Here is a 12468-nt window from a genome sequence, read left to right as displayed (position 1 = left end):
TCAATAGAAATTCCCTTCTCTCCCTCCCAAAAATCATTGTTATTTAGCCACCATCAGTATAGGAACCATTTCCTTACTAACAAACAAACTGGCCTTCATTCTTCCACAGTGCTACCCAGCAATAAACAAGCAAGCTAGCAAATTGCACAGCTGTTAGCCACATGCAATGAATCTGCAAGCCGCTCTGGGGCCCTCGGCTGCAGAGTTCCACTGCCTAGCAAGTAATAGCACACCTTCAAGTAATAAACCTACTAATAGCAAGCCTTCAGGAAGCTGTAGCTGGTGTAGATCACACTATAGAGAACACTATTCTCAGAGTAGTATCAATAACAGTGGCTACTAGGACTGCATTGTCCTGTGTTCAAATGAAGGCATAAAGCGTGGGATACTGTAAGCCTCCCTCACTTTCTTCTGAACTGAGGCTCTGTAATAAGTTCAGTCTGCAAAAATGGAAAAATGGGAAACTCATGAGATTTGAAACAACCATCCCTCAAAGAGACACAGTTCTACAGGGTAAATAACTGTCCTCTGAGAATAAGGCATGGGCCCTGTATCACAAAGGACAGCTGAGCAGCACTTCCCCACAGTGGTGGGACTGAAAAGTTTCAGCTGAGAAGTTGGATGATTATTGTATTGTTTTCCAACACATGGAGCCTGAGCCAGCCCCTATCTCCAAAGCAATGCTTGTTTCCTTAGTCATGTTATTCGAGGATGCTTAGTAACTGCTGTAGCCAATGGATTTGTGGTCAGAACAGACAAGGGAGTTTTGTCCTACGCAGATGCTCTTGTTTACTTGCATCAGTTTGTGAAAAAGTACATTCATTAACAGAGACATTCTATGACTCTTGCATACAACAGAAACATAACTCCTCAGACTATCTCCAAGTCAAATTTTTCTAATACAGTGCTTACACAGTCTCATTATACTCAGTATAAGTCCCTTCCCCAAATTAAAAAAGAAGACCATACTTTCCGTGTTGTCTTTAGGTTTCCTACCAGCAGCTCAAAGAGCGACTTCAGCAACATTGGAGGTCAGGCTCAGAATTCACCGCATTCTGATAAGTATCATCACCAGGAAGACCTCAGCCTGCGATAAAGCTGAAGTCGCTGCCTTCAGTACTGCTTACGTATGAATTTCATTTCTTTGAAGAGTCACAAAAATCCTTCCTGCACAGCCTTTTTCCTACAGATCTCATTTGATGCCTATGGACAAGGACATCCATTTCTGTACCTGGACATAAGAGAGTCTATACCGAATTCTTCCCATGTGATGTGTAAGCAGGCCGTGACAAAGGTCCAAATACTGCACAAGTTGATACTACAGCAAGCTATTAGGAGTTAAATATATTTAAGTTTAATGGTGTTATCTTCTTTGACTGGACACAGACAGATGCTGCCATTTAAGTGCCTGTCTCTTTTCCGTTAAGGTTATAACATGTTGTAAAGCATTACCTTTTATATTGCCACATAACCATCCACATTGTAGCCCAATCCTGTCAATCTACAATAGAGTCCATCATAACACTTGAAATTAATTTTTTTTAAAAAACAAACACATTAAAAAAACCCAACACCACACCACACCGAAGACAGGAATGCCATATATTGGAGACTGAAAGTTTTACCACCAGAATTTATAAAAGCTGCCTCTTCCTTCTCAGGTATTGTAATTTTCTTCCTTAATTTAGCTTGCATTAAGTAGTGATGTTAATTAATTATTGTTAATGCAGTATAAAAGTAAGCTCTATTTTGCAAGAGAGTGGTTTACTCAGTAGTACAGGGAAAGCTGTAATCTTTACTCTAGAAACTCCAGTTCTTTAGAAGGAAACACCTTCACCTGATGTGTGAGTTGTTCATCTTAGTTTCAAAACAGAGTAAAGCCCCTAAATCCCCTATTCTTGTATCAAGGTACATGCTTACAATAGTTGCAAGAAACCAAAGTTAAGGGCTGTCTAGATCCTTTCTCTTGCACGTTTACCCTCAGTTTTGATGATCTTGGTGTATAACTACAAAAGATCTTAAGTATAGGTATGCACAAATACTCCAAATGTTTAAAAGTTGCCCAGTATTTAGCATCCACTGCTAGTGTGAATGTGAGCTGACAGCAGGTTTTTGCCAGCCATCTGATCAGCTCAACTGGTCTTGCTCACAAGAGGTGCAGTTCCAGTAGGAGCTGATATGGTCAAATATCAAAGCATTTATGAGATCCCTCTAATCTGACTGTTCTTTTGATATTCAAATTCTTCTCAACATGGCCTAGTTTTTAAAGATGTTAATTCATAATCAAAAGGATATTGCATAGCTAACTGAGCTGCATCTTCCACCAGAATCAAGGATATTACTGTAACTACATCATGGGAGCTGTATGAGACCAGTCACATAGCTCTGCTATCATCGGCTTAGGTATAGACACTGATGAAGGACCCAGATTTTTTTCTTCCTAGACCAGCATACAGGGGGTCCTTCAGTGCTGCAGGAATCATAGAATCATTTTGGTTGGAAAAGACCCTTAAGATCAAGTCCAACTGTTAACCTAGCACTGCCAACTCCACCACTAAACCATGTCCCAACCATCTATGCATCTTTTAAATACCTCCAGAGATGGTGACTCAACCACTTCCATGGGCAGCCCGTTCCAATAATTTGGTAAAGAAATTTTTCCTAACATCCAGTCTAAATCTCCTCTGGTACAACTGAAGGCCATTTCCTCTTGTCCTATTGCTTCTTACTTGGGAGAAGAGACCAACACTCACCTGGCTACAACCTCCTTTCAGGTAGTTGTAGAGAGCGATAAGGTCTCTCCTCAACCTCCTTTTCTCCAGACTAAACAACCCCAGTTCCCTCAGCTGCTCCTCGTAAGACTTGTGCTCGAGACCCTTCACCAGCTTCATTGTTCTTCTTTGGACACGCCCTAGCACCTCAATGTCCTTCTTGTGAGAGGCCCAAAACTAAACACAGTACTCAAGGTACAACCTCACCAGTGCCGAGTACAGGGGGACAATCACTTCCCTACTCCCTGCTGGCCATGCTATTTCTGATAGAAGTCCAACAGCATCCTGACTTGTAAGTAAGAAGATCTGATTTCTAGTGGGCTCAGCAACACAGTGAGGGGTTGGGGTTTTTTTCCTTGCATTGATCTCTGCGAAAGAAATCTTCAGAACTATCCCTTTGTGCTGTTTTTGGCTGGGATAGAGTTAATTTTCTTCATAGTAGCTAGCATGGGGTTGTGTTTTGGGTTTGTGCTGAAAACAGTGTTGATAACACAGGGATGTTTTCGTTACTGCTGAGCAGTGCTTACACAGAGCCAAGGGCTTTTCAGTTTCTTACCCCACCACACCAGTGAGTAGGCTGGGGGTACACAAGAAGCTGGGAGAGGACAAAGCTGGGACAACTGACCCAAACTGACCGAGGGGATAGTCCATAACATACAACATCATGCTCAGCATTATAAAGCTGGGGGAAGGAGGAATGGGGGGGGGGGCACATTTAGAGCAGTGGAATTTGTCTTCCCATGTGACTGTTACTCATGATGGAGCCCTGCTTTCCTGGGGATGGCTGTACATCTGCCTGCTGGTGGGAAGCGGTGAATTAATTCCTTGCTTTGCTTGCGTGCGCTGCTTTTGCTTTACCTATTAAACTGTCTTTATCTCAACCCATGAGTTTTCTTTTACTCTTCTGATTCTCTCCCCCATCCCACCAGAGGGGGCAGTGGGCCAGCGTGACAGTGAGCAACCGTGTGATGCTTAGTTGCCAGCTGGGGTTAAACCACAACACCCTTCTAATTGACCTCAGAAGACAGAGAAGAGCCTGAGACTCAGAGAGAAGACAAGTAATATGTCAGCACTGAAAACAATTAAAAGGAATATAAGATGTCACAAGGAAACATTTCAGCCCTAGTTTGGTAACAAGCATCACCCCAGTCCCTACTGAGCCTTTGGAAATTATCTTAATAGCTCTACTACAATGTATTCTGAATCCTCTAAAAAGCAGTGGTTGTTGCTATGACTGTTGGTGCCAGCTTGCCAAACAACCCTCTTACCAGACCGGAAGCACTACTGCTTCTTCCCTCTCCTGTAGGGTGTCCTCTGCCAAGTTCTGGAGCTCTGCCTGAGCCCTTCAAACTGGTCCTGTCTTTGTGTGGGGACCCAGGTGCTGTATTCACAGTCACATCACCTAGGCTAAGGGCCCCTGGCAAAAAGCATAAGCTAAGCCTACTACTATGCTCAGATTCATTCAGCTATCCCAAGGCAAATGGTTCAGGTAGTTTAAATCTCCATTCAGAATTGTCCTGGTTTTGGCTGGGACAGACTTAATTTTCTTCCTAATAGCTGGAATAGTGCTGTGTTTTGAATTTAGTAGGAAAATAATGTTGATAACACACTGATGTTTTAGTTGTTGCTAAGCAGTGTTTACAATTAAGTCAAGGACTTTTCAGCTCCCCGGACCTTGCCAGCAAGGAGGCATGAGCCTTCCCCAGGAGGTGCACAAGAAGCTGGGAGGGGACACAGCTGGGACAGCTGACCCAAACTGGCCAAAGGGATATTCCATACCATACGACATCACACTCAGTATATAAGCTGGTGGGAGTTAGCCAGGGAGTGCCACAGCACAGGAACTAGCTGGGCATCAGTCAGTGGGTGGCAAGCAATTATGCTGTGCATTGCTTGTTTTGTTTATTTTTTTATCATCATCATTATTATTATTCTCTTCCTTTTCTGTCCTACTAAACTGTTTTTATCTCAACCCATGAGTTTTACTTTTTTTTCCCCGATTGTCTCCCCCATCCCACTGTGCGGGGTGGTGAGTGAAAGGCTGTGTGGTTGTTTTAGCTGCCTGCCAGATTAAACCACAACAAGAATACAGTAGGGTAGCAGTGCTAAGCACTGAATGGAGTGTTTTCATCTATTCCTGGTGTTGGAATATCCAAATTAAAACATAAGCAGCAGGATAGACTGATTTCTTCACAACACTACTCAAGGTTCAAGGCCACTAGGAATAGCTGGTGCTATCTTGCTACCACAGCCCACAAGAGGCTACTTACTCTTAAGTAGGTCACAAACACTCTAAACCAGGTTTATATAATTTAAAACAAAGAAATGAAAGGCATACTCATCAACTCATGGCCACTATACTTACTATTAAGAGATAAATAGTTCTTAGCTATTAATAACAACCATCACCAGAACTGAAGGCATTTTATCGCTTCCCAACTTTAGCACGTTGCTTACTGCACATTTGAATACCACACGACTCAGCAGAACCACCAGGCTTTGTTGAAATACAAAATACTTAAGTACTACTAATGCTCCCTGTAACACTAGTTAAAAAGATGCAATTGTTAGTTCCAGTCTTTAAATTTTGTATGCAACAACCAAGACTACACAAGATTTTTCCATTACACAGGCTTATGTCACTAATTTATCTGGTAGTTTGTAATTAGATGGTCAAAACTGGCATGAACTTAATAAATTTGACAAAAACTTTCCATTGCTGAAGTGTTCGCCAAGCAGAGAAACAAATGTCTAATTGCATTTTCAACAAACAAACAGTATGATAAATACATGTAAGGCTACAACAGCACTGCAGAGGGAGAACAAACGTTTGCAGCTATCATGCAAAAGAAAGCTCTCTTGCTTGATAAAAGCAAACCAGGAATGTGATGTATCACAGTAACTCTGGCAAGCCCAAATGAGACCAGCAACATTTGGCATGAAAAGTACTGTCTAGACTAAATAAGACAAGCCTGACTCAGGCTGCTTTCTTCATTTTATTTACTGTAAGTCTGATGCTCCCATGCTTGGCTCCTGGCTAGCGATACTTGAAAAAAATAAAATCTAAATTGCTAACACGATCATTTTATACAAACCCACAAATTAATTCCTTCTTTACTACCTCCTCTCAAACTCACAATTAATAGTCAAAAGGAGAAGAAAACCCAACTTCTTCTAAAACTATGAGATAATAAAGAAAATATGCAAGACAGTTTACAAGGCATGAAAATAGAACTAAATCGCCCCCAACCCAGTAAATTATTAAAATTCAGTTGCTAGTTCAGACTGACCTTTGCCAGCTGTTTCCTTCTTACATTGCTTCTCTGATTTTTTTTTTTTTTAAGATACATGAAAAAAATTTAACTTTCCAGCTGATGATGAACAGATGGGATTTCTTCAAAGCCCTTTACATTATCATACCCAACATTAATCAAGCATGGCCTATTTTACAATGTCCTACCAGTCACAAGAGATGAAAGAGAGGAAGCATTCAAGCTTTTCTTTCTTTTCATCACTGCGAAAATTCTGCACAAAATTGATTTTATGTACAAAAATGTATTTTTAATGCTTAATTAAAACTCCTGTCCCTGAAATATAGTGCAAATACTGTAAAAGAACCACTGCCTTAGAATAACTAGGGTTGCACCAGCATTTTCATTATAAGCCTGCCTTGACTTTGTATCTTTGTGATACACTTTTCCCCAGGCAAAAATTTGCGAAGATCATGGTTCAGAGAGGACTAATTTGTTTTCAAACAATACCTTCAAGTTATTACTTTTTACCTTTTTTTTACCCCTTTAAAAAGTTAAGATGTTATTTATACCATAGACAAGATCTTATTCGATCATAACCAAGTTGATTTTATTTCTAAAGGAAGTAATACTACAAATCTTAAAAGATATTTAATCTACACCAAGATAAAAAAAGATAAACAGGGAATCAAAGTTGTTTATAAAGTTTCCCACAGAAATGTAAAACATTAACTTTTGTTCACAACTACCAATTTTGCCCAGCTTAACAAGGATTTTACCACAGAAACTATATTTGAAGACACTTTCAGGGATTATCTACTCTTAAGCGTTTGCTAATAAAGCTAGCCCTGTATTTGCAGGCTCAACTGAATTGCTCACTGGTTAGAACCTTTTTGCCAGCATAAGCTGGTGTAATAGCTGAACTAAAGCTCTGTGAGACAACAGTGTTTTCAAACCAGCACAACTATGACTCCATTGATTCATTCCATCTTCTGCATACAACACAATAAACTGAAATGTGTAGATTTATGAACATCCTTCCAGGTTTCTGAAGAGGTACACTGAGTTTTCCAGAATCACAAACAATGATTCATGTCCTACATGTCAAAAAGCAGAAAAAGGTCTCAAGGTAAAAGAAATTTATCTGTTTGTTGAATATTCAGATACAGAACAAAAATACAGATGCTCAACCACACAACCCGATGGAAGCTACAGTTCTTGTAAGTTATGCAACAGCAGACAAGCATTTCTCATATAATACAGCATTTAAAGAATACTCCTTTTGGAAAGGAATTAAGTTATATAAATGGTAAGTCTATCAGTGAGAAAAAGGAAAGCTTGCCTATTAGATCTTTTCATTAGAATGAGCACAGAAAGTTTGTTCCACCTGCCATCAAGATACAACTGATGTAAATCTAAAAAAATAAACCTTAGAGTATTAAGTTTTAACTATCCTCAAAGTAAACCAACATTTAAGGAAACAGTATGCATGAAGGCCAGGAAAATCTGACATGAGACAAGGATGAACAAGAAACAGACACAAGTCTGTAGTCTTACAGTAACTGCAACTTTGAAACTTTCCTTTTCATCATGCACCAAATGAACAACTAGAAGCTACAATACCTTCACCAACACTTAACCAATTTGTGAAGTTCTTCACAAATCCAGGTGAATTAATTTGATATCCAGATATGTTCTCAGACATACATACACCTTCAACTTGTCAGGCACCTCTTACCAGCAAAGTTCAAGGAAGCAAAAAAAACCCCCCAAAACCCCAAACCCTTGTTGACCTGCTTTTGTTTTGTTGGGGTTTTTTGCCCCAGGACACTATGTTTGATAATACTACATTCACGTAAGATACTTTGTCAGTGTCTTTTGGAAATCAGGGACAGTATCAAACTCATTAATAATTCTGTTTTTAAGAATGGCTGCCAATGTCACAAATATTTGCATTAAAATTTGACCTTCAGACATTCCCTATATTGCAACAGTGAGTCAAGATGGAATTCACTAGTTATTGGCAAACTTACTTAACCAGAGCATTGAGCAAGTTCAATACATATATAATTAGTAAAATTAATATATGATATCCCTTCCTTGTTTCACATTACATTTTCTACAGAAAAATCACCTTTGCTTTCATAGGGCTAGTGGCATGTTACTGAATATTATACTGACATTGCATAATAAAAAAAATACTCTAATAAAAACATATTAACAAGTGATAATTTCTAAGCTGTCCACCCATAAGACAGACTTTGGTATTAGAAAACTATGCTGAAATAACAATTAAAAATAGAAACAAACTCCTGCGATGGATGTCAAACGATAAAAGCAAATGAGCACAGCTGCTGACAAGGAAAACCATGCATCACTAATCTACTCAAATTCTTGAGCATGTTAAACAAAACAGCAGACGAAGAGGCCAGCTGGTTGATGTAATTTATTTGAAATTCAAAAAAGACTTTGAAGACTTATCTTACAAGAGGCTAGTAAGAAACCCTAAAATATAAAACAGTGCTGCAACCTTAAAATGGGCAAATATATGGAACAAAACAGATACTTTTTTTTCCTTGGACAATATATTAATTATAGTATGTCCTTTTGATGTGTACTAACACATACATGGTTTGGTAATACCTCACTTCAGTTAAATAAGTCACTTAGAAGTATATGAAATTCTGTTACAGTAATTCAGAAAACCCTCAAATCTAATTTGGTCTTCCAGACTAGCAAGCATATACTTACACAAGATGAATTCATTCTGAGAATACACTTATGGCCTTGTCTGAATTAAGCAGAAGTCTGTAATTTAGGAATCTAATAATTAAATAGAAGTAAATATGCCCATAAAGAACCCAAAACCTTGGTCTAGCCTTGAGATTCTGACAGGTTAAGTCATGATTATGAGAAAATAACGCTATGAGCAAGTAACTACACCATCAAGTTTTTGTGTAGATGCAGATGGATTAGAAAAAAAAAAATGTTTTGTCACTACAGTTTGTTATGTCTAGGAAATGTTTTAAAAGTATGATCTTGCTGGTATAAGCAGAGCTTCTCAGAAGGGGTCAGAAATAGAGAATGCATCACGGATGTATAATTTGTTTATAAATTAGACTGATGTACAAATAGGAAAAGGCACAAAAAAGGCAAGACAATTAATAGTAGCTAAACGGGAAAAGGACTCAAGAGTACCTGGACTGTAGATGACATCAAGCACTGATGAACATGACAATGTGCATTAGAAGCAACCAGAACTCGTCACACACATTACTGATGTCTACGCTAACTGCAGTCAACTCAACAAGAGACCCTAGCATCAGCCTGCTGAGTTTCCAGCGTACAAAATTGGATTAAAAGATAAAACTGAAAGCATTACTGAGTGTAAAGAGCTGAGGGAAAATAACAAAGAAGGCTTTTAAAGGCACTGATACCCACAAAGCTAAAAGAGAATCCATGAAGTGTCCAGGCAGGGACAAGCCAGACTCTGGTTCCAGAGAAAATTATTTAGGGAATATGACAGAAAGATACAAAATAACCCTTAATTCAAAATGAAATGCAATAAATTCTAGACTAAAAAGGAAACACTTTTTCCACATAGTGCAGAATCAGTTTATGGAAAGAACTATCGCAAGATATTATGGATCATAATTGTTTCCAAGGATGCCAATGTAAATGGATGATGAGCACATCTCAAATTCAACTGAGATTACAGAAAAAACCTCAGAAATCCCTTTGCTTAAGGATATCAGTTTCCTACATAATAAACAATGGAAACACACCTTAATTTTCTCCTAGTAAGGAAATGCCAACAAGTGTGCAAGTCAGAGCACTTTACTCCTCTGTAATACACACTGATTTCATATGCAAGCAACTACCAGCACATGTAGTATGATATTGGCTTTGCCCAAGTATTATATGCAAAAAGTGCCATGTGCTCATTATATGAGAATAAACTATGTCTTCCTGTGTTTGAATGGGGAGACAGTTATTGCACAATAACCACCTTAACCATATTTACCGAAGGCTTTCTAAATTTACTTGATGAGAAGCATAAAATGCTCAGTACTTTATGACAGGCCAGCCTAGAAAATTTCAAGATTAAATCCAGATTCCACCTTCAGTACGTGTATTTCTCAGCAGAAGCTCTTTTTGGTGTACTAAATCAGCAGCAAGAAGCTCTGACAGACTGTACTGGCTAGAGGATGCACTCCCTGAAACACTCTAGAGACTGCTCTTACTAAATTATGCCACAGAATTTAGCAATCCTAAAGATGTAGAGTCAGGAAAAAAGCAAACCAAAAAAGTTTATCCACAGTTCTCCTCCACAGTGGTCACCTAAATTCAAGTGATGCAACAAGAGTATGCTCCCTGCCAGATCTGGGAGGTCTGGAAGTGATGCAAGACAAAACCAGAAGCGTATGTGCTGTACCCCCGATGATAAAAAGATAAGCGGTGCAAAGTTTTGGTAGTAGAAATATTTGTATCAGGCCATGAACACTTTAACACCTAAACTTTCAAATGTACAATTACATTCTTAGCTGAACGAGATAACTCACTCATATGATCTATTTTTTTATACCACAAAACTGAGTAATAAAGATTATCCTGTGTTTTAAGCCATCACAAAAATGGAATGTTTCCATTTGCAGGCAGAACCAGGGAAAGGGTGGACAACAGCATGGACACCATTACTGGGATTCTAACTTTTGAGGGTCAGGACTTTCCAAAGCCTCATGACATACATCTACAAATAGTTTGAACATAAAGTCACACAAAAACCATTGTCTAAGTAATTCAGGTAATAAATTCATGCAGGATCAGAGGACAGCAATTTCCAAAAGTTATTACTGAATTTTAATTGTCTCTTGAAATTCAGCCATGTAACTTTTTGTTCATTAAAACCGCGTGCATGTGATGTGGAATAACTATGTTTTCATCATCATGGATTTTCAGATAAGTAACATTCAGGGAAATCTTGTGTTTGTCCCTACATGGCATAATGTCTTAAAAAGATAAATAGAAGGTAGCTCTAACCCTGTTTGTGTTGGTACAAGATTCCCAATGTACAAAGTCACTTCAGCAGAGCTAAAGAACCAACTACAGCTAACAGAACTAATAAAGCATTTATTCACTGTCATGACCTGAGAAATTCCTCTGCCGAAAGAACCTTGACAACATGCTTTGTTTATACTTCCATTAGAGATACCACAAAAAATAATTAAATCCCACCACAACACTATTTATCAGCTTATCAGCTTGTTTAATAATGGAGACCAGATATAGCCAATTTTACCTACATGACTATTTGCTTTAAGGCTTAACAGGAACAGCATTTTAGGAGTATCTCTATTGGCTTAGTGTCCCAGAATCAGGAGAGGTACAATATATACCTTTCAACTTCAGACATTAAAGGAAGAAGAAAATACGTTTAGTACATCAACACTAACTCTTGGCATATATAGATAACTACAACATTCCATACAGCAAGGAAATCTAAAAACAGCATGCAACAAACCTTGATTTAAAAATAGGCTTTCTCATTTACTTAATCCTACTAGAAAAAGATTGGTTGTTTGAAAACTGAATTAAAGTAATCTTTCAGAAAGCAAGCCCAGATAATATAAAGACAGTAATATTTTTGTCTGAGAAACGTTCATGGTTTCCAGCAAAAAATTACAGGGCTAAAGATGAGCATAGATTTCAACTCACCATTCCACTGCTAATGAGCCCAATGAATGCTATAATTAATATTAATATTATAATGAAGCACTGTTGTTATTTTTAAAATAATTAGGTAGAAGATAAGCTTATCTGGTGCACTGAGGTCAATTATGAAAGCTAAACTGTTTGCAATCTCAACGTTACTACTGATCTTGCTATACTGAGCAATACAGTTTATTCCAGAGACAGAGAAGTTATCAGAAAAGGGTTAGAATAGGCAGATGTTTTTTTCTCCTCTCCACTTCTGTATCTGTAAAACAATGATCTGCATCATAATCTAATAAGATGTTACAAGTAATTAAGATTGTACGGTGCTTGGTACACATGCAAAAGAATACTGAAACAGTTAAACTGGTTTTAATACGATCCGTTTACTCAGACACTGGCATAAAATCCTGATTCCCACTTAAGTCAACAGCAGAACACTCATTTATTTCATTGCTGGATGTGATTTCATCCCAGGACTTTGTTACTTGTCAAACACAGATTTGCACCTTGGGACTTAAAACCTGTAGATGCTACTACGCTCAGCGGCCTTTACTCTGCCTTTGAACACCAAAGTAGAGATTCATCTTGGTTCCTAACTCTAGTTCCTGAAACCCACATTTGTCACCCAGGAAGGCACTGAAATGCAAACAAACATAAAGAACACTGTATCCCTGACTTCAGCCCATGATCAACACAGGGATAGAGTATGTGCAAGCAATCTAATGCCCTAT

General features: G+C 38.4%; 1 protein-coding gene across 5 annotated transcripts in view; it reads right to left on the bottom strand.

Annotated features, from left to right (window-relative positions):
- LTBP1 (latent transforming growth factor beta binding protein 1) overlaps window positions 1-12468 on the bottom strand; it is a 204593-nt gene that overhangs the window by 150577 nt on the left and 41548 nt on the right. The gene's annotated exons all lie outside the window — the stretch shown is intronic.

Source organism: Balearica regulorum, chromosome 3 (genome assembly GCF_011004875.1).
Source record: "Balearica regulorum gibbericeps isolate bBalReg1 chromosome 3, bBalReg1.pri, whole genome shotgun sequence".
Classification (NCBI taxonomy): domain Eukaryota; kingdom Metazoa; phylum Chordata; class Aves; order Gruiformes; family Gruidae; genus Balearica; species Balearica regulorum.
The sequence above is the reverse complement of the archived record's forward strand: the minus strand, read 5'-3'. Positions and strand labels throughout refer to the sequence as shown.